The sequence below is a fragment of the Xyrauchen texanus genome, chromosome 13 (genome assembly GCF_025860055.1).
Source record: "Xyrauchen texanus isolate HMW12.3.18 chromosome 13, RBS_HiC_50CHRs, whole genome shotgun sequence".
NCBI classification, from domain to species: Eukaryota; Metazoa; Chordata; class Actinopteri; order Cypriniformes; family Catostomidae; genus Xyrauchen; species Xyrauchen texanus.
The window spans coordinates 18,769,711-18,793,180 of record NC_068288.1 but is presented as its reverse complement, the minus strand read 5'-3'; the positions used below and the strand labels follow the sequence as shown (position 1 = coordinate 18,793,180).

The 23,470-nt window shown below is 44.8% G+C and overlaps 1 protein-coding gene across 4 annotated transcripts in view; it reads left to right on the top strand.

Annotated features, from left to right (window-relative positions):
* gng12b (guanine nucleotide binding protein (G protein), gamma 12b) overlaps positions 1-23,470 on the top strand; it is a 79,037-nt gene that overhangs the window by 46,152 nt on the left and 9,415 nt on the right. Inside the window, exon 1 of one of the 4 annotated variants that reach the window (XM_052141684.1) lies at positions 5,556-5,571. The exons of 2 other annotated variants lie outside the window; for them this stretch is intronic. The gene's annotated coding sequence lies outside the window, so the exon portion shown is untranslated. Of the gene's footprint in view, positions 1-5,555; positions 5,572-8,879; positions 9,015-23,470 lie in introns of those variants that run through there. One more of the 4 variants, XM_052141683.1, reaches the window with a different exon arrangement.

The following is a 23,470-nucleotide window of genomic DNA, read 5'->3' as shown; positions in this document are numbered from 1 at the left end:
GCATGGCTTTCACTTCCCAACCCGTCGCTCTGGTTAGCTAGGACCATCCGACTCGGCTACACAATTTAGTTCGCCAGGCCCCCGCCCCCTTTCGGCGGCGTCCGATTTACCTCTGTGCACGGCGAAGACACCAATACCCTGCGTGTGGAGATTGCGACCCTTCTACTCAAAGACGTGATAGAGAATTTCCCTCCAGCTGAGATGAAGAAGGGTTTCTACAGCCCTTACTTCATCGTACCCAAGAAAGGCGGCGGCTTACGACCGACCTTGGACTTGCGAGTTTTCAACCGGTCCTTGCTCTAACTTCCATTCAAAATGCTCACGCAAAGACACATTCTAACTTGTGTCTGGCATCAAGATTGGTTCGCAGTGGTAGACCTGAAGGACGCGTACTTCCATGCCTCGACACCGACCCTTTCTAGGGTTCGGGTTCAACAGCCAGGCATATCAGTACAAGGTCCCCCCCTTCAACATGTCCCTGTCCCCTCGCGTCTTCACGAAGGTTGCAGAGGCAGCCTTTGCCCCTCTAAGGGAAGTGGCCATCCACATACTCAACTACCTCTTCAACTGTCTCATCCTGGCCCACTCTCGAGAGTTACTGTGCACCCATAGGGACCAGGTGCTCAGGCACCCCAGCCGTCTAGGGCTTTTCAGGTCAACTGGGAAAAGAGCAAGCTCGCCCCGGTTCAGAGCATCTCTTTTCGTCTCAATGAAAAGAGCGTCTCAATGACAGTGCACCTCACCAACAAGCGCGCGCAGTCAGTGCTGCAATGCCTCACCTTGTTCAAGCCAGGCACAGTGGTTCCTCTAAAAACAATTCCAGAGGTTCCTGGGGCATATGGCATCCTCCGCGGTGGTTGCGCCACTGGGGTTGATGCATGTGAGACCGCTTCAGCACTGGCTCCAGACTTGAGTCCCGAGATGGGAATGGTGCCAAGGCACGCACCTTGTGTTCATCATCCCCACCTGCCGCCAGACTTTCAACCCCTGGACTGACCTCTGTTTTCTGCAGACAGGAGTCACCCTACAGCAGGTGTCCCTATGCATTCTGGTCACCACAGATGCCTCCAAACAGAGTTGGGGCACCTTGTGCAACGGGCACGCAGTCGCAGACGCAGGCGGTCGAGCTGGGAATGGTACGGTGAAGTACCACTCCTGGGTACTCTCTAATGGTACTCCCTAATGGAGGTTCCCCTCGGGGCAGACACACTGGCACACAGCTGGCCCCGGGTGCTGCTCGAGTACGCATTTCCCCCAGTGAGCCTTCTTGCACTGGTGCAGTGCAAGGTCAGGGAGGATGGGGAACAAATCACCTTAGTGGCTCCTTACTGGCCCACTCAGACTTGGTTCTCGGATCTCACGTGCCTCGTGACAGCACCTCCCTGGCAAATTCCCCTGGGGAAGAACCTGCTTTCTCAGGGACAGGGCACCCTCTGGCATCCGTGCCCAGACCTCTGGAACCTCCACGTCTGGCCTCTGGATGGGACGTGGAAGATCTGAGTGACCTACCACCTGTGGTCCTAGACACGATCAACCAAGCCAGAGCTCCCTCTACCAGGCAACTTTAAGCCCTAAAGTGGCTCTTTTTCGCAAATTGGTGTGCTTCCCGGTCTGAACCCGCAGAGATGCGCAGTTCAGTCAGTGCTCTCCTCCCTGCAAGAGAGGTTTTAGGGTATGCTGTCCCACTCCACCTTGAAGGTATATGTAGCCGCTATCACGACCCACCTTGATGCAGTGGATGGCAAGTCCTTGGGCAAGCACAACTTGATTATCAGGTTCCTTAGAGCCGCCCGGAGGCTGAATCCTGCCCGGCCAAGAATGTTCCCCTCCTGAGGTCTCTCAGTGGTTCTCTCGGGCCTTCAGATACCCCCCTTCGAGCCGCTTGACTCAGTTGAGCTCAAGGCCCTCTCCTTGAAGACGGCCCTCCTGATCGTGCTTGCTTCCATCAAGAGGATTGGGGACCTGCAAGCGCTCTCTGTCAACGACACCTTCCTTCGGTCTGGTAGACACCCATATCGTCCTTAGACCGTGACTGGGCTATGTGCCCAAGGTTCCTACGACCCCCTTCAGGGACCAAGTAGTAAACCTGCAAGCGAAGCTGCCCCGGGAGGAGACAGACCCAGCCTTTTCGTTGCTGTGTCCGGTGCGTGCTTTGTGTACCTATGTGGACCGCATGCAGAGCTTTAGATGTTCTGAGCAGCTCTTTGTCTGCTTTGGTGGACAGCGGAAAGGGAACGCTGTCTCCAAACAGAGGCTTTCCCACTGGGTTATTGATGCCATTGCATTTGGCCTATCACACCCAGGCCATGCCCACCCCCTTGTGGGTTCGAGCACACTTGACAAGAAGTGTGGCATCCTCTTGGGCACTGGCTAACGGCACCTCCCTAGCAGACATATGCAGAGCAGCAGGCTGGGCAACACCCAATACCTTTGAGATTTTACAATCTCAGGGTTGAGTCGGTCTCATCCCGTGTTTTCTCAGGTCCGAGCCGGTAGAACTTGGTAACGCGGAAACAACTGACCGGGTGTACTGCATGCACCTAGTGCCTTTCCACTCCGCTGAGGCGATCACGTGCACTCTTATCTCAGGAGATCCCACTAACTCGGCTCCCTTGATGACTCCACCCTATCCCTCTGGTCCGCAAAGTCAGCGGAGGTATTCCCCGATCAGACCCTCTATGGGTACTAAAACTAATCTGTACTGGAATGGGTGCTCCACAGGATGGGCCCTTGTGTGTATTATTCCCCCTGTGTGTGTATTTTCCACGGTATGGTCTCCCTTGGGCAGTCCCCGCTGCCCCCCGGTCGGCGTGTTTGTAGCAACTCTTCCCTCGCAGCAGGTAGGATCTACCAACGCGCCATTTCCACATGTGGCCTGAAAACCCATGTGATGTATTCCGCCAATCTTTACCTACCCCCAGGCTGGGCAGGTGGTGGTCTCTGCGGGGTCTTTATGTGATAGCGCCAAGATGGCCCCAGCCACTTTTACTCTATGCGAGAAACATAGAGAGAGAAAAGGCGCGGCTGGCGCGGCCTGCTCCCATGCTTGGCACTTAAAAGGTTTATGATGATTTTATGGGGCTTTGGGGAAGGGTACGTGCAGTCTGACGCAGCCTGCCACTTTGGCACGCAACTGCCTGCTCGCACCTGCATCAGCAGCGCACGTACATGGTTCAGCGCATGGCGTGATTGAATATGGACCCCTAGTGTTGCTTCTTCGACACAACATCAAAGTGAGCGACAGACGTGGAACATCTAGGTTACTGTTATAGCCTCCATTCCCTGATAGAGGGAACGAGACGTTGTGTCCTCCCAGCCACGACTCTGGACCGAACCACTGTTATGACCGAACCTCATTCTTGGCTCCTCGGTACAAAACCTGAAAGGACAGATGCATATTTCCCTCCCTTAATACCCGTATATCCAGGGGAGGGACATGCAAATTCTGTCTGCCAATTTCTCATTGGCCTTTTAACAAGTTCAGAGATGAGTGAGGCTCTCAAGAGAGACCCCTAGTGTCGCTTCTTCGATACAATGTCTCATTCCCACCATCAGGGAATGGAGGATACAACAGTAACCTAGACGTTTTTGTTAGATCATCTTCAAATTTGAAACGTAGCTTCTTTAGACTTGTGGCTTTGAGAACATTGTATTTCTGGGTTGTCTTGGCACTTTTATTATTGTTTTTAGATCATAAAAAAATATTTCCATCACTATAAACTTCAGCTTCTCTAACTTTAAAAAATAACAACATACTGTATATAAATTCTGAATAAATAAAGGTAATAAAGCCCAAAGTGTCTTCTTTCAAAAGATACTACAACTGCGTCCATACTCCAAAGGGTCCAGTAAATACAACCATTTAAGTTCAGGTATGTCATTTTCATGGTTTGTGCTCAAAAAGGTGGTGCATAAGTCTTCATTTGCTCCCCATTTATTATCATTGCTTTCTAGGAGAAACAATTAAGATATGAAACTTTTGTGAGTTTTTTTTTCTCCAATGTGTGTGTGAGAGACTGACGCCGTTTAGAAGATAAAAAGCACACATAACCTCACAGTGTACATGTGACACCATGTTTCACTGATAAGAACATGCTCTTCTGTTGTAAAGATGTGTGTGTCTGTAGAGCTGTAACTCACATTCCCAGGTCTCCTCCCTGCTGTCTATTTATGGATCTTGCTCTTTATCTTCTGGTTGCTTGTTAAAATAACTCTTTCTAAGAAACAACAAAACAGTTTTAGGATTATATTTTCTTGTGGTAACTTAAGATATAAGGTTGTTTTAAAGATTTAAATCGATTAAGATAGTAAATCAGGATACTTTTTGCATATTTTAAATAGTGAGTGCATCATAAACGACTTCCATCTTTTGTTATTCTTGGCACATAGTTGACAGAATGAGGTACATTCATATCCAGTCATAGATTTGCATGGAAATGTGATGTGATACTATCAAAGCTGTTGACGCACAGATTGAGGCTGCTAAGCAGGCTTATGCTTGTTTGCTTAACTCTGAACAGAACAGTAATGCATATACAGTAGTAAACATTGGAAAGTATACAGTATGTTGTTATTGGATGCATTACGATAGCTGCTAAATCTCTGTCTGTGCACATTTGTTGTGGTGTTTTTACAGCTCTGTTATGTCAAGAATTTATGCATCTAATCTTACTGCCTAAAGAGAAAGGTGACCGAAAGGTAAAATGTGTATTTTATGCATACTGTAAGAGGTGACTGAAAGATGACTGATCCTTCCCCTGCTTCCTTAAAGTGACAATTTCAGGAACACACCCAAAGCTTTACTGTACTCGCATCTGCAGCAATTACTTGATTCCAGGCTGCTTTCGCTTACGTTATGAACCATTGTGCTTCATACATATGCACACACTACCTGCGCACACATACAAATCTTTACTTTGCTCTTTCACTGTGACCTTTTACAGAGGGATTTAGGTGTGTGCATAGAGATACTGAGAATAAACAAAGTTTACATGCAAAGACGGGCTGTAACAAAAACTTTTGGATCTGAATGGCCTGGAAGCATTTGATGTCTTTATTATGTAGGAAATAAAAGCAACCCATTGTGGTTGTAACGAACGGTGGCTTTAAATTTGTGGTCAGAACTTTTTAAATGTGAGGAACCATTTGAACCAGATTCTTGTGATATGACTACAGCCTGGCCCGGATTGTAGACATGGACTGGATTCACTGGCAGAACCTAAATGTGTGTGCTCGTGCAGCACAAAAATAGCCTACCCCAGAGCTCAGGGCTCCAGGAAGTGGTGTGTGTGAAGGGAAAGAATGGGATTGAGCTCCTGTCAGCGTCAACCCCCTCCTCCTCTGTTGACCCTGGGGAGGGTACTGTGGCTAGATCACTCCACTTGAGCGTAAGATACATGCTCTTCCTGTTGCAGCTTTCCTGTGTGTAGGCTTGCCGGGGAGATTCTGTACCTCATATTTATTCTGCTGTGAAATGATGACATCCCCTCCAGCTCTCTCGGAGCGTTGCATGACCGATGGACGTCAGAATTGTGTGTCTACTCTGTACTGTTGTGCAGCAGGAAACGGAGGGTAGAGCAGCTTAACATGAAATACTCTAATACTCAATGGTTCTTCCTCAGTCTTTATGCAATTCTGTAGTAATACATTCCTGTAAATGATAGTGATAATGTTTTTTTTTCTTCTTTTTCTTTCTTTCTGGAATTAAAAAAATGGTCATTGCAACCATTTCTTTTATGCCACACAAAATATACTTTACAAAATGTCTCAAGTGCACTTTTCGGTACAGTGAAAGTTAATGTGGATGTGGTTTCCTAAAAAACAAACCACAAAAATTTTGAATTGAATGCATGTACGAATGAGGGTGAGTAAATCATGGCATAATTGAACTTTTTGGATTAACTATTTGTTAATAGTGAAAGAATTTTCTCCCACATTTTAGGTTTGCATTTTATCCATACTTGTTTTATGTGCTATAAGTTGCTTTCTTTAGTGTTTCTTCCTATCAGGAGCATGCTTGGCTGAGATTTAGAGATTCGTCTGAGATAGGCAGGTAGAGTCCTCCTAACATATTCTGAGCAGGTCAATTAATTTATTTGATTTTGAGGAACAGGGATCCATCCGTGTGCCACTCTTGTTTCTTTGTATTTTGCATACTGAAGCATGTGCACAAGTAATCAACTTCCTCATCGTCTACCCTGAATGCAAAGATCACAGAAAATAAGGATCTGCTTTGAACCATGCAATGACTTTGAATAATGAAAGTGTCTGTTGTGCATCATTGAAGAACACACAGAGCTCAGACAGACTGCTCGTCTTCATGTCTGGTATGTGTTATCAGGTCTATAAAGGTGAGTCAATGCTACACAGTGCACTTATTGTGTGTACAGAGAGCAAAGCCTTTCTACTTTCTTGCCACACAAAGAGCCCATATTGAACACTATTCCAAGATAAAACACCTCAAGAAAGACCCAAACAAAAGCCCTATCATGATCTTCTTATACTGGCTCTCAGTGAAGGTGAGCATCCACACTGTCATTATAGATGACCTCCACCTGACTCAAGAGCCTTCTTTCATCTCTTCAAAGATGTGCACAGAAATAACAAAACAGTAGGTGAAGAAAAAGTGAGTGGCCACCAGCAGCTCTTAGGATGCCAAGTAATTTAAAGTGTTTGTATTCTTGGCATGTCAGTGCACTTTACACAGTGGAGTCACTGGCAGGGAGGATAAAAGCTGTTGATGGAACTGGAGTCGATTTTTGTAGTTACCTGTTACTTAGGCTTGTTTTTGCAGTTCATAACACATTTTCCCTTTGTTGTGACAATCATAATATCATTTGATCTGGAGATCATTTGAAAGTTTACACAGTTATTGGGCAAATATCCTACAGGGTTAGCTTTCACAAACTAATACATAACAACACATTTTTTGCACTAGTTTTACATTATTAAGTGCATAAATTGCCATACCATGGACATCAAGATTTTCCCAGCTCTTTTTAAATTCTATGTACTATGTAGACATGCTTTAACATTCATAATGCAAACCTCTCCCATACACCCAGACCATGGAAGTGAATTGGGCCAGTCCATAAACATTAAAACACACATTGTTTCAAAATTAAAGCCACAAGAAGTAAACATTGTCTAAGTTAACATGATTTCATTGTGATAAAATCATGTATAAGTTTACACAGATATGGCTATTGGCCCATCCATTACAAATGTATTGCCTTGACGGCTTAATGCCGATAAACCCTGCAGCTGATTTTATCAAATTAAAATCATGTAAAACAGAGATTTTGTCAAGCTAATACATGAATAATGTTAACATCTTGTGGCCATACTTTTGAAACCATGTGTACTATTATATTTGGCCGGTCCCATTCACTTCCATTGTAAGTGCCTTACTGTAACCAAAATTTTTTATATATATTTTTTTAAATAAACAAGGGATGTATCAAAACGATTTTTTGTGGTAATCAACATTATGCTACCAAATGCTGTTGATTTGGATGGAACCTTGAACATTTCTTGAACACAGTGGTTCTCAAATGGTGGGTCACAAATCACAACCCTGACAGAGAGCAGTAAAAAACAATGCTAAATGCAAATAATAGAATGCAACTAACCATACACTGTAATCATGCATAATTAGGATAGTAAAGTACTGTAAATAGGCTCTACTGAACAAAATTTAAATTTTGGGGAAGAAACCTTGACTTAACAGGCCCAGCCTCAACCCATTTATTTTTAGATTGTATCGCACAATAGGCATGGTCTAAAAGCAAACAGACATCATGCAGCAGGTTTGCATGCTCTCCCCCCACCCATCTCTCTTTATCCTGATATGGTGTATTAATAGTAGCAGATGGTGGGTTAAGTTGCATCTGGTTGTTCCTGACTGAACTCTCCCTCCCTTGCCGCCCCATTTCCTGTCTCGCCATACCTCCAAAGGGCCGCGCGTTCCAAATGCAAACATCCTTCCTCCCTGCTCAGCTGCACCACATTTGATGGTCATTCTCTGCTTTAGCCCTCACTCTGCCATGCAGATGTGGCGTGATGCTCACACACTTTAAAATGAAGCCGGTGTCTCTGAAGTCTCTGTCTCTGGCTCATTCACAGGCATTTGGGAGAGTTGTGTGTGGGCCACACAAGGAATGTGCAGGGAGGGAGAGATCTGATGTCTCTTGTGTACAATTTGGTGACTGTGCAGAGATCAAACGCAATGTAGCGCTGTGGTTTTACTTAATTCAGCACTATTTAGCCCACTTACACTGGATCTTGATCACAGAAATAGTGTGCCAAAAGTAGAAAAAATTAGAGTGAAGTAAGAAAAGAAGGCAAAGTTTGTGCTATCTTGCCTATCATGCAGGTGCTCAAAGAAAGAAAAGAAAAAACAGTGCCAAATACCAGGGTTTCACAAATTAGTGACACCCGCCGTAGCCCCTGGTGGAAAATGCTGGAACAACACCATTATGATGGCAAAAACATGTTTCCCTTTGAAGGCCATTCAAAAGTAATCATGTATTCTAAAATAAGTTTGTTGTCCAAATAATACATAAACTGTAAGTATTTAATTGTATTTTAGGAGATGTTTAACCAGTAACAGATGTTTGTTTATGGAGGGCTCTAAATATTGTGAAATATTTCTCCCTATCTGCTGCCATTGACAGTTGATGAGTCACATGACAACAAGTGCTGAAACTTAATGCCGTGAGCAAAGATGGGTCCCTTCATATCTCATACATCTGAGGGGTCATGTGCTAGCCAACCAACTGCCATTGAGATCAATGGCAGCAGATATTGCTTTCCTGGTATTATAGAGACTTCCAAGTACTCACTGAGAATTGTCCAGATTGCCATTGGTACTTTATTTTCCCGGATGTATCAGGGATCTAGGTGTGCATTTGCTTTTCACCTCTTTCCCACATTCCCTCAGTCTGAGACACTGCGGAGACATGGGAGAAACTATCAGGCTGTGACTCACTGGCTAAATGTCCTGAGTACACACTGTAAGTAAAACAATTTCTGTGAGCACCTGAACATAACACCTCTGAGGTATTCACGCAGCGATCTGTCTTTTGTCTGAGCAGATTAAGCATACGTGTCTTTTAATTGACTCTTATCGGTAGACTTGCTTTCATAGTTGGCGTTGTAGTGTTTGCTGTAGTTTGGCAGTTTTATGTGGGAGGAGAGGTTAGTCTCTTTGTGTCTCCCTGGGCATCATTCTTTCATCTCAGCCCACGGACCTTCTACAGTCTATTCACTGACCATTTGTTGCATATTACACACAGAACTGGAAATCACTTTCTGATCTAGTAAGCTCAGATTTTATTGGCTGATTTTACACAACATGTTTAGAAAACAGAGAACCGGTTCTGAGTAAGATAATTTTTTTTAATGAAATTATTTTCATAAGGTTCGGCTCCATTAACTGTTCTCAAGTGTGCCTTCTGTAGCTGGGGACAGGCGCTGTTCCTGCACTGCTTAAGCACATAGCGTGATCAGTGTAGTCCAATTCCTAAATGAATGAAGCTTATGAAGTGGTTCTTTTAAGTGAATCAAAACAGACATCGCAACCTGTGTAGTCTGTTATGTGCCAATTCTTTTAAATCAGGGGTGTCAAATGTGGCCCGCAAAGGACTCCAATCTGACCCATGGGATTTATTTGAGGAAAAAACTATGCTTAAAAATATTAATGTTTCATAAATATTCATAAATCATATTGATTTAACCTGTTATATCGGTATGATGATATTTGTTAAAGGGTTAGGTCTCCCAAAAATGAAAATTAGCCCAGAATGTACTCACCCTCAAGCCATTCTAGTTATATTAAAAAATATCCTGGCTCTTCCAAGCTTTATAATGGAAGTGAATGGTACACTAGATTTTGAAGCCCAAAAAAGCGCATCCATCCATCAAAAAAGTAATTCATACGGCTCCAAGGGGTTAATATAGGCCTTCTGAAGCAAAGCGATACGTTTTTGTTAGAAAAATTTCCATAATCACTGGCTTCCGTGAACGGCCGTCCATGTTTTCACTGGCTTCCTCTATCCTCTGTGCTTCCACGTTTGTCACTTCTCACTGGAGCTTACACTACGTCTACGTCATACACCAGAACTCGACTCTCTCGTGAACGTGCGGACGGCCGTTACAGGAAGCCAGTGATTATAGTTTATAAAGTTATAAATATGGATATTTTTCTTACAAAAACGCATCACCTCGCTTCAGAAGGCCTTTATTAACCCCTTGGAGCCGTATGGATTACTTTTTTGATGGATCTAAGGTACCATTCATTCCCATTATAAAGCTTGGAAGAGCCAGGATATTTTTTTATATAACCCCGATTGTGTTTGGCTGAAAGAAGAAAGTCTTATAAAACTAGGATGGCTTGAGGGTGAGTAAATAATGGGATAATTTTTGGGTGAACTAACCCTCTAAGCTACAGTAGGGCAGAAAACATTTTAACTTGAAGTGTTGCATGAATGTTATAAATTGCATCATATGTGATAATTTGTGTAATTATTAGGGCTGTCAATCAATTAAACATTTTAATCAAATTAATTACATGGTGTCCCGATTAATTACATTTACATTTAGCAGACGCTTTTATCCAAAGCGACTTACAGTGCAATTATTACAGGGACAAACCCCCGGAACAACCTGTAGTTAAGTGCCTTGCTCAAGGACACAATGGTGGTGGCCGTGGGGTTTGAACCAGCGACCTTGCTGATTAACCTTGCTGATTAACAGACCTGTGCTTTAGCCACTACACCACAAAAAGTGGCTTTAGAATAAAATTGAAAATAAAATTACAGTTCACAGCAATCCATTTCACAAGTGAATTTGTCAATCTGTTCGAGATTTGATATGAGGGCTTGTTTAAGGACCCGTCAATGTACACATGCATCAGACAGATGCTTGTAAAGCGTCTCGGGTGTGTGCGTCATAAACATAACATTTTTAGGTCACTGTGTCAAGTTAAATATAGTTTAATACTTAGAACACATCTTGAGATCCCTTAGTTCGAATTTGCGCTCCAAGTGTTTTGAACGCAAGAACGTAACGCATGTTTGTGTTGTGCTAGATGCTGAAGGGTTGTTTTGTTCAATGTATAAACTGTGCTTTGCCATACAGCTGAAGTTTCACTTTCTACCCTCTGTAGTAAACAGGTGGTACTACAAGCTTGCATTTTTCAGAAATCTTCTTTATTATGGTCCGGGGGCATTGCGATTACTTGCGTAAATTTTTTTAGCGCGTTGCTTTTAATAAAATTAATCACACTGAATCAACGCGTTAAATCGACAGCCCGAGTAATTCTGCAAGAAATTCAGTGTTCACAGATTTACGCCGATCAGCAAATGCCCCGCATGTATCCACAACATTCCCAGGACAACACATCCCACTGTGAATTTTGTGCAAATTTTTCACAGCAATAATGACAACATGGATCGGTATAAGGATAAATATTAGAGATAATAACTCTATTTTCAATTTTTTCCAGAATAATTATTTTTACTTTGGCCAACTCACGAGTTATTGGTTTTAATCAGTCTGACAAATACTTGACTGAATGAACACTGAAACACAGCAGCTGAATTATGTATGATTCACATAAACCACAAGTCTTTGCTCTCTGTCACAACAAAATTAAACAAGAACTGTTTTGTGTACAAAAACTTAATTCTGTCATTACACTTATTGCTCAAATGATAAAAATTATTTAATAAATGGATTTCTTATTTTAAAACATCATATATGTATGTGTATATATATATATATATATATATATATATATATATATATATATATATATATATATATATATATATGCATGTATTAACAGTTTGGCCAGCATACAGTAATGCTTATTCCAGTCCGGCCTTCAACCTAAAATGAGTTTGACACCCCTGTTTTAAAGAAATCAAAAACATACAGTGCAAAGAGTGTAGTCCAATTCCCGAGCAAATGACTATGACTTTTGTTGTAATCAGTGGTATTTTATAAAACAAAATGAATAAAAGAAATGTGCTACCACAATTTAGTTTTAGTAATTTTATTTAAAATATAGTATATAGGACCAATTAAATTGTATTGATGCAGCCATTGTGAAAAATAAGTCTGAAAAGTCAAGAAGTCTCATATGGCAGTACATAAGTCATTATATGGCAACAGAACAGACAGCTAAGTGTAGTGAATGCAATAATGATTGCTTGCTTTCCAAAATTTCTTCCTCTAAAGTAAAGCATTGCAAAGAACCAGAATCTTTCTGAAGAAGCAAAATCGTTAAATTCCTTATGATACCCACTCCTACTTCCAGCACTAAGGGCACACCGATTTTTCTATCAGTCAGGAAACAAATTTTTGTACAAAGTCAAGTTACCAGTTGACAAAATTCACACTTTAGGGGTAAAATAATCACTGGCTTTTAACAAAGTTTGCCTTCAAATCTTTTTAAGATATTGTAACAGTTACCCTGTCTTGTCTCACTGTTGCCCTTTGTTTGTAATTTTGTCACTTTTGTTATTCCTTAGTTTTCACTTTTGTCACCCTTGTACCTCCATAGTCTTGTTTTCCCTCGTGTTCACTGTTCATTGTTTTCACCTGCCCTTGTTAATTTGCCTTTGGTTTCTGTTAATCACCTTGTCACCTAGTTTGTGTTCTGTTTGTTCATTGGCCCCTTTTTCCCATGTTTTTGTATTTATATCCTGGTTTTTGGTTTAGTCCTTGTCTGTCGTTGAATGTTGTTGCACGTGAATGTTATGGTTGTTTCTCCTGCCTGTGGATGTTTTTCATGTTCATGTTCATGTTCATGTTCATGTTCATGTTCATGTTCATGTTCATGTTCATGTTCATGTTCATGTTCATGTTCATGTTCATGTTCATGTTCATGTTCATGTTCATGTTGTTTTCCCCTCGTGGATATTTCTTTGTTCCTGTTTGTTTGCCCTCACTTTGATTTATAATAAAGAACCTGCTTTTGGATCCGCACCTCCTCGTCTGCCTTCACTCCTGCATTCGTTACAGAACGACAGACCACACTATGGATCCAGCGGTTCAGCAAGCGAACTACCAGCTGCTTTGCCTAAAGCAAGAGGACCGACCGATGGAGGATCACATCCGTGACTTCCTTGAGCTGGCAAACATCTCCGACTTCCCGGACTCGGCCTTGGTGGTTTTCTTCTGGGGTAACCTGAACCCCTCACTGAAGGAGCGGTTGCCACCGGCGACACGCGGCTGGACGCTCTGTGATTTTGTGGCGGAGACGCTGCTGGTATGCGGCTCGCCACTTACTGTGGATGTGGATGAGGATCCTGCCTCCCCTCCCACGGCGGTGACTCTCCAGTCGTCCTTGTCACGCCAGCCCCTACGGTCAGTGTGCAAACCCCCACGCCTGTTGCCGTCATCGAGCCTGCACGGTCCACTTCGTCTGCCCGGAGGAGGGAGAGAAGACGGGCTTCCGCCTCCCGGCCCGCGCCAGCCCCGGTCTGCGAGCCAGAGCCCACGCATGTCACGGTGAGTGAGCCTGAGCCCTCGACCGTCCCCGAGCCAGTGCCTGTAGCCTCAGACGTCAGTGAGCCAGTGCCGATAGCCTCAAACGTCAATGAGCCAGCGCCTGTAGCCTCGACCCGTCAATGAGCCAGTGCCTGTAGCCTCGACCGTCCCTGAGCCAGAGCCGTTAGCCTCAAACGTCAATGAGCCAGGGCCTGTAGCCTCAGATGTCCCTGAGCCAGCACCTGTAGCCTCGACCGTCCCTGAGCCAGCGCCTGTAGCCTCGACCGTCCCTGAGCCAGCGCCTGTAGCCTCGACCGTCCCTGAGCCAGCGCCTGTAGCCTCGACCGTCCCTGAGCCAGCGCCTGTAGCCTCGACCGTCCCTGAGCCAGCGCCAGTGGCCGTGACCGTCCCTGAGCCAGCGCCTGTAGCCTCGACCGTCCCTGAGCCAGCGCCTGTAGCCTCGACCGTCCCTGAGCCAGCGCCTGTAGCCTCGACCGTCCCTGAGCCAGCGCCAGCGGCCGTGACCGTCCCTGAGCCAGCGCCAGCGGCCGTGACCGTCCCTGAGCCAGCGCCAGCGGCCGTGACCGTCCCTGAGCCAGCGCCAGCGGCCGTGACCGTCCAAGAGCCAGCGGTCGTGACCGTCCAAGAGCCAGCGCCAGCGGCCGTGACCGTCCAAGAGCCAGCGCCAGTGGTCGTGCCCATCCTAGAGCCAGCACCTCTCGAGTCTTCTAGGGCTCCTCCTCCCGAGTCTTCCAGAGCTCCGCCTTCCGAGCTTTCCAGAGCTCCGCCTTCCGAGTTTCCCGAGCTTTCCAGAGCTCCGCCTTCCCAGTTTCCCGAGCTTTCCAGAGCGCCGCCTTCCGAGCTGTCCAGAGCGCCGCCTTCCGAGCTGTCCAGAGCTCCGCCTTCCGAGCTGTCCAGAGCTCCACCTTCCGAGCTGTCCAGAGCTCCGCCTTCCGAGCTGTCCAGAGCTCCGCCTTCCGAGCTTTCCAGAGCTCTGCCTCCTGGGCTTTCCAGAGCCCCGCCTTCCGAGCTTCCTGAGCTTTCCAGAGCTCCGCCTCCCGAGCTTTCCAGAGCTCCGCCTCCTGGGCTTTCCAGAGCCCCGCCTTCCGAGCTTCCTGAGCTTCCCAGGGCTCCGCCCCTCAAGCCTCTCGAGCCTTCCAGGGCTCCGCCCCTCAAGCCTCTCGAGCCTTCCAGGGCCCTGCCTCTTCAGCCTTCCAGGGCTCGCCCTCAAGCCTCTTCAGCCTTCCAGGGCTCTGCCCCTCAAGCCTCTTCAGCCTTCCAGGGCTCCGCCCCTCAAGCCTCTTCAGCCTTCCAGGGCTCCGCCCCTCAAGCCTCTTCAGCCTTCCAGGGCTCCGCCCCTCAAGCCTCTTCAGCCTTCCAGGGCTCCGCCCCTCAAGCCTCTTGAGACTTCCAGGGCTCCGCCTCTCGAGCCTTCCAGGGCTCCGCCCCTCAAGCCTCTCGAGCCTTCCAGGGCTCCGCCCCTCAAGCCTCTCGAGCCTTCCAGGGCACCGCCCCTCAAGCCTCTCGGGCCTTCCAGGACTCTGCCTCTCGGGCCTTCCAGGGCTCCGCCTCCAGAGCCTCCTACGGCTCCGCCTCTTGAGCCACCCGAGCCTTCGACGGCTCTGCCCTCAGAGCTTCCCAAGCCTTCCAGGCCTCCACCTCTAGAACTGCCTACGGCGCCACCGCCCTCGGCTCCACCTCCTGAGCCATCCTCGGCTCCACCTCCTAGGCCTTCCTCTGCTCTGTCTCCTGAGCCTTCCTCTGAGCCTCCAGAGCCTCCCTCAGCCCCGCCTCCAGAGCCTCCCTCAGCCCCGCCTCCAGAGCCTCCCTCAGCCCCGCCTCCTGAGCCTCCCTCAGCTCCGCCTCCTGAGCCCCCAGAGCCTCCCTCAGCTCCGCCTCCTGAGCTCCCAGAGCCTCCCCCAGCTCTGCCTCCTGCTCCTCCAGAGCTTTCCATGGGTCCGCCTCCCTTGGCTCCGCCTCCTGAGCCTCCAGAACCTCCCACAGCTTTGTCTCCAGAGCCCCTCTCAGCTCCGCCTCCAGGACCTGCCCCTGTCCTGAGGTTGCCTCCCAGGCCTCCTGGACCTGTCCCTGTCCGATAGCCACCTCCCAGGCCCCCCGAACCGGCCCCTGCTCTGCGGCCATCTCCCAGTCCACCTAAACCCGCCCCTACCCGGTGGAAGCTTCCCAGGCCACCCGACCTGGTTCCCAGCACACACCCCCAGAGACTGCTAATCTGCCCTCTCGCCCTCCTTTGTCTGTCTCCGTGTCCCTTGTGCCCCCCTTGGCCTGCCTGCCTGCCCCTCGTTGCTCCCTGGACTGCCTGCCTGCCCCTCGTCGCCCCCCGGACTGCCTCTCGTTGCCCCGGGACTGCCTGTCTGCCCTTTGTGGCCCCTGTCATTTGTCAGTTGTTCTTCCTGTTTTTTGTTTTGTTGATCGTCTGGTATCCGATCCTTGAGGGGGGGGCTATGTAACGGTTACCCTGTCTTGTCTCACTGTTGCCCTTTGTTTGTAATTTTGTCACTTTTGTTATTCCTTAGTTTTCACTTTTGTCACCCTTGTACCTCCATAGTCTTGTTTTCCCTCATGTTCACTGTTCATTGTTTTCACCTGCCCTTGTTAATTTGCCTTTGGTTTCTGTTAATCACCTTGTCACCTAGTTTGTGTTCTGTTTGTTCATTGGCCCCTTTTTCCCATGTTTTTGTATTTATATCCTGGTTTTTGGTTTAGTCCTTGTCTGTCGTTGAATGTTGTTGCACGTGAATGTTATGGTTGTTTCTCCTTGCTTTGGATGTTTTTCATGTTCATGTTCATGTTCATGTTCATGTTGTTTTCCCCTCATGGATATTTCTTTGTTCCTGTTTGTTTGCCCTCACTTTGATTTATAATAAAGAACCTGCTTTTGGATCCGCACCTCCTCGTCTGCCTTCACTCCTGTATTCGTTACAGATATTCAGTGTTTCTGTATTATGTGTGTAAAATAGTGTGTACCTTTTTAATTTTAGACAGCAAAAAATTCAGATTTTAAAGTCTGATTTCCCCCCCTATTTTTCCATTGTTTTCTGTACAACCTTTGTGTAGTCTGTCATGCCATTTTTTTTAAATGAATGTTTCAGTGCCACTAAATGGAACTTAAAAACAATTCGAACTGTGGTTGGTCACTTTGCGTATCAGTCAGAGGCCTCTTCCTGTGTAAATGTCCAGTTCTTGGCCAGAATAAGCTGCATTGTGGATCATGCCGTTTAGTCAAATGTCTTCCTACGCGAGACTATCTATTCTTCGACTCCCAGCTCTCCATTTAAACACATTCACAAGCACTTATTCACCTCTATCAGCACTCCTCTCCTCCCTCCTTCCTTCTCCCAAAGCCTCATGTGAGAGAGACTGTCTCCCTTCTTCCCCACGCCTCATGGCTTCAGACTGTCTGTCTGATAACATCAGGCTCTAGGAGATTAAGTCTCATGAGGGTACTGTTAAACCGGCCCTGGCTACCGCAGTCAACAATTTTTTGTTGTTTGGTCGTACCCTATCTCCCACTCTACAAGCTGGAGTGTGTAGGTCCTCTGATAGCACAGTCTTCATTGTCCTTGCTGTGCACTGAGTGTCCTGAGATCTCAACGGCCTTATTGTGTTTCAGCAGCACAAAGCGCAATTTTAGGCACAACAGTTGCTTAGCAATTGGTCTGCATAAAGGAGAGATAATAAAACTGTGAAAAGAACATTGTGGGACAGAGGAAAAGAAAATAGTTTGTTCTCTTGGAACTTTTTAACCCATTCTGCCACCCAGACCTTAAAGAAAACAATGCTTAATTATTGTACAGCATATCTTAAGACATGCTTGCTGGTGGTAAGACAAGGAACTGCTTCTGTTGGTCCAGTTTGGCCATGGGCTGTAGCTCTGGTCAAGGGTTCCCATGTGAGGTATGGCTAGCCGTAAAATTCCTGTCTTACCATTGAAAATGCAGCTGTTTACATAATCCTCCTTGAGTCTCATAAAGGTTTACACCTCCCAGCCTAGTTTCTGTATATGAATAATATTGCTGTGAAATGCTTACTGTAGTGCACAAATCAACAAAAACTTGTGCGGTATTTATAGTAGTAGCAAGGAATGCATTTCAAATATTTTTTCATGCTTCAAGTCAGTGGAGGTTGCCTTAGCAAGCACCACCTATTAATATTGCTCATACTTATGGTAAATTACTTAAACAAACCGTTACTTGTGGCAGATTCCCGCCAAAAAAATAAACAAGGATTTTGATAGTGAAGTGCTCCAGTTTCAATTCAGTTTAATGATTGTCTATAATGCCATTTGTTCTTGGTCATTCTGGGATCATATGCACAGTATTAATGACACACAGTGACACAGAGGAGTGTCTCTAGTGTTTATTTCACCAGGAAACTGCCGCTATACTGTACATTCAACAGCCACATAAAAATTATTTTGCAAATATTTATAGTAAAGTGATTTTTATGAGACCAGGTTGCATATTTAGGGATGTGAATACCACAGGGAACACCCTAGAAGCCATTAAGCAAATTATGGTATTTTTCAAACAGACAGCTACCACATTATCTTCATAAAATGTACAAATCTAGTTTCTAATTAATTATTTGTTTCTTTTCAAAGTGTAACAAATGTAAAAGTAATTTCCCAGTCTCTGTGCTGCTGCTGCTGCTGTGGTGGTCTCAGTTTGCCAGTGCTCTGTTATTCCTGGAGTGCTACATCAGAGGCTGGGGTGATGGCTGGAGCCGTCTTGTCCTGGCCGAGATCCAGGCAGGCAGAGGCAATGCCAGAGAGGGAGGGAGGGAGGTGTGGGTGGCCCGGTGAGCAGCTCAGTCAGCGGCAGCAGTATTGCTCTGTGCCCAGATGTGGTCCATGATCTGCATTTTGGTGGTCTTCTCTTCCCCTTGTTCTTGTTTGTTAGTGATTCAGCTTGAATCACACACTTCGAAGCTGGTTTTAGTCCCCTCTCTTTCTCTCAGCTCACTCTCTTTTGCTTCCCCTTAGGTCCATCCTTAGAGGGTGACAGATATCCTATGCAGTCTCCCCTTTCATTCAGTCTTTATTATGTCTTCTTGTCAGCACAGTTGTTTTAGTTGGGCAGGGTCACGGTAAGGGCAGAGGTGACAGAGATGTAACAAAAGACTGAAGGGTGCAGCGTCAGCCCAGGCTTGGAGTGTGCTTGACTGATTCATAGGTCTCTATCTAAAGCTGTAATTTCAGTCGAGACACCAAGATGAGCTGCCTGGCACAGTTCAGAGCACCTCGAGTGTCCACTATCTTTGCACAGCTGCTAGCACCAGAGCATCGACTCTGTCTGGCTCCGCTCTCCAGTACTGGTCAACACGCTTAGCTGTTTCTCAATGGGCATTCTTTTGTGTTCTTACATTCTCATGGACTCGTTCTACGTCATCATCCACTGTCGAAGTTTGATTCCAATCCTCAAGAACGCAAGTACAGAGAACACAGGAAATAACCCATTACTTGTGGGCAAGAACTCAGTACTACGGTGGCAGATGAAGGACATTTGTTGTTTTGTTTTTTCTTAAAGATTTTCCAGCTGAAAGCTTGCGAAAATTGCAGCACATCTCAAAGCTCGCAGTAGATGCATTCTACGTCTTCCTGTCCTTCAGAGTTCCTTCTTCCAAGGTAGCTTGTCAAGACTGATTTACATACAGTGCATCCAGAAAGTATTCACAGCGCTTCACTTTTTCCACATTTTGTTATGTTACAGCCTTATTCCAAAATTGATTAAATTCATTATTTTCCTAAAAATTCTACAAACAATACCCCATAATGACAACGTGAAAGAAGTTTGTTTGAAATCTTTGCAAATTTATAAAAAAAAAAAAAAGTGTATTCACAGCCTTTGCTCAATACTTTGTTGAAGCACCTTTGGCACCAATTACAGCCTCAAGTCTTTTTGAGTATGATGCTAAAAGCATGGCACACCTATTTTGGGGCAGTTTCTCCCATTCTTCTTTGCAGGACCTCTCAAGCTCAATCAGGTTGGATGGGAGCGTCGGTGTACAGCCATTTTCAGATCTCTCCAGAGATGTTCAGTCAGTTTCAAGTTTGGGCTCTGGCTGGGCCACTCAAGGACATTCACAGAGTTGTCCCATAGCCAGTCCTTTGTTATCATGGCTGTGTGCTTAGGGTCGCTGTCCTGTTGGAAGATGAACCTTTGCCCCAGTCTGAGGTCCAGAGCGCTCTGGAGCAGGTTTTATTCAAGGATGTCTCTGTATATTGCTACATTCATCTTTCCCTCGATGACTAGTCTCCCAGTTCCTGCCACTGAAAAACATCCCCACAGCATGATGCTACCACCATCATGCTTCACTGTAGGGATGGTATTGGTCAGGTTATGGGCGGTGCCTGGTTTCCTCCAGACATGACTATTGCTAGTCAGGCCAAATAGTTCAACCTTTGTTTCATCAGACCAGAGAATTTTGTTTCTCATGGTCTGAGAGTCCTTCAGGTGTCTTTTGGCAAACTCCAGGCGGGCTGTCATGTGCCTTTTACTTAGGAGTGTCTTCCGTCTGGCCACTCTACCATACAGGCCTGATTGGTGGAAGTGCTGCAGAGATGGTTGTTCTTATGGAAGGTTCTCCTCTCTCCACAAAGAAATGCTGGAACTCTGTCAGAGTGACCATCAGGTTCTTGGTCACCTCCCTAATTAAGGCCCTTCTCCCCCGATCGCTCAGTTTGTCCGGGCGGCCAACTCAAGGAAGAGTCCTGGTGGTTCCAAACTTCTTCCTTTTACAGATGATGGAGGCTTTTGGGACCACTGTGCTCATTGGGACCTGCAATGCTGCAGACATTTTTCTGTACCCTTCCCAAGATCTGTGCCTCGAGGTCTACAGACAGTTCCTTGGACTTCATGGCTTGGTTTGTGCTCTGACATTATATACCTTATATAGACAGGTGTGTGCCTTTCCAAATCATGTCCAATCAACTGAATTTACCACAGGTAGACACCAATCAAGTTGTAGAAACATCTCAAGCATGATCAGTGGAAATAGGATGCACCTCAATTTTGAGTGTCACGGCAAAGGCTGTGAATACTTATGTACATGTGAATTTTTTGGTTTTTATTTTTAATACATTTACAAATATTTCAAACAAACTTCTTTCAAGTTGTCATTATGGGGTATTGTTTGTAGAATTTTTAGGAAAATAATTAATTTAATCAATTTTGGAATAAAGCTGTAACATAACAAAATGTGGAAAAAGTGAAGTGCTGTGAATACTTTCCGGATGCACTGTAAGAGCACAAGTTTGTTCTCTGCATTCTTAGAATTGAGAAACACCCCCTGTGTCCACTCTGCACTTAAGTCTGTATAGTGGTTAGCTTGCTGTTGCTGTTAAGTTGCTGTTGCGTAGATAGCACAGGGCATACACTAACATGCATTGTGCTTTCTCAGCATGAAAAGGATAAATAAGTTATTGAGAAAATGGAAGAGTCTGTGTCTGTGAATGTACTAAACCGTCACAATTCGGTTTAAGTAGGCACAAAATACACTTAAATAGAAGGACACTCTTACAACTATACATCCCTGTTGAGATTTTTTGTCTGCACCACCAAAACATCCTCCTTGGTCTGTTGCCTGCATCACCAGAACATAATTTTTTGTGCATATAAAATGTCACTCTATTACCATTTATTCAACGTATTCATTTTGGAGGATTTCTATACTTTACTCAAAGGTACATTTTTAATTGTTAATACACAATTAACCCATACGCAGTGGTGACGTCACTCTGCTTACATTTAATATATCATTTACAGTCTATAAATGTAATAATGTTAACAAATTATAATTATACAAATTATACATCTTTTCAATGGTCTAAGGTTTCAACATTGGTATCCTGCCCCCCGTACCTGCCCCCAACACCCTCTGTGACTCCACAATCGACACTGTGGAGTCTTTCCGCTTCCTGGGAACTATCATCTCCCAGGTCCTCAAGTGGGAGCTGAACATCAACATTGATATCCTGCCGGTACCCACCCTGACACTCTCCACACTCCACCACTGGCTCTACATGCCACTGTACTTACTCTGCTGCTCTTTTATTTGTATTCTTACTTTTAATATATACTTTGTGGACATATTTATATTATATTGCTTATATTTTAATACTTGTTTTTTATATTTAGAGAATGTGTGACACACGCGCCTACATCACCAAAACAAATTCCTTGTATGCGTAAAAAACATACTTGGCAATAAAGCTTTTTCTGATTCTGATCTCTGTTTCACGATAGCAATGCTCCAGAAACAGCAATTTAGTTATTTGTGCCAGGAGTACAAATGAAATCATGCAAAATCAAAACGGGACTTCATACCTTTGTTAGGAAAACGTGATCACCAGATGGATCCAGTTCACCACACTTGGGTCAATTGTCCACGACAAGCATTCATTGAAAAACATCCAGTAGCACTTTTTGTCCATAAAAGCGATACATCGGAGAAATATTGATATATTCTCCATTGTTTGCATCTCATTGTGAGATCTCGCCTGAAAGAATTACCCTTTGTCATCGTTCTTCAACAAACTATGAAATCTGAGCAGCATTCATGTTCTAAAACTGTATATAATCTTATATATTAGAGTCTCGTAAACAAAATGAGCCTGTCTCCAAAGTCTGTTTTTAAAAATGCAGCATAGTTTTATTCATAATAGCCAAGCAGTGCAGTTAGATTTTGTGTCGTCTTGAAAGGCGGAGCCTTAATTTTACTCTGTACATCAGCAGCGATTTTACGGAGAAAAAAGCTGCCAGGAACCTAATTTTTTGTTAGATCATCTTCAAATTTGAAACATCTTTTAGACTTGTGGCTTTGAGAACATTGTATTTATGGGTTGTCTTGGTACTTTTATTATTGTTTTCTTAGAAAATATTTCCTTTACTATAAACTTCAGCTTCTCTAACTTTAAAAAATAACAACATATATTAATTCTGAAACTTGGGAAATAAAGCCCAAAGTGTCTTCTTTCAAAAGATACTACAAATGTGTCCATACTCCAAAGGGTCCAGTAAATACAACCATTTAAATTCAGGTATGTAATTTTCATGTTTTATGACAGCTTTGAAGTCAGTGATGTCAAGTGTTATTGGCTCTCTTGTGTCACATTCTAATGTTTGGATGTTTGTTTTTGAGAGGACAATTTTCAGCGATTTAAATCTTAATTTTTATTCTATTCCTCACACATCTATCATATGGTTTCAGAAGACTTTAAATGCAACTTAATTGTTTTGAAATTTATAGGGCTTTTTTGTGCTTGCAAGATCTGGAATAAACTTAGAGGTCCACACATTCCTCAAAATGAAACCCGAATCTTATCCGTACCCAAGACCGTGTGCCCGAACCTACCCGGCCCGAATGGTACTGTCAGATTTTAAGCCCCAAACCCACCGGAACTGGAAATCGCTTGCTTTATGATTTCTTGAGTATTTTTTGCAATAGGCTGTATTTTATGTAAAATTGTTCAGAATGTTGAATCTTTGAGACACCTGCACTAAAAACAAGCTAGACTCAGTGAAATGAATGAAACTTTGGAAATTTGAAGTTCACTGTCAAAAGAGGAGACGCTGAAGAAACAGCGAAACGTGGTGCCACAGTCACAGACATCAGTCCAGAAAATTAGAGCAGATGCACACAAAAATACGTCCAGTGTGAACGGCCCGTTCTTCGCAAGTGTCTGTGAGTGAGAGCATGTTATTTTTTCTTTAATTAAATACCCGAACCGAACCTGAAGTCACACTTGAAAAACTGACCTGAACCCAGAAACCCTGCGGTTTCTTCAGCCCTCCCTTACAAAAATTGAAAGTTACAAACTTGCCGCAAAATTGCCTTTCATTTTTTTCACAGGAAAATGAGCTTGTGATTTGCTGCAAATGTTTGCCAGAAGTGAACCTTCAGCAAACCTTTTGGCAACAATGCACAATTTGCCTCAAGTTTGCTGCAGTGC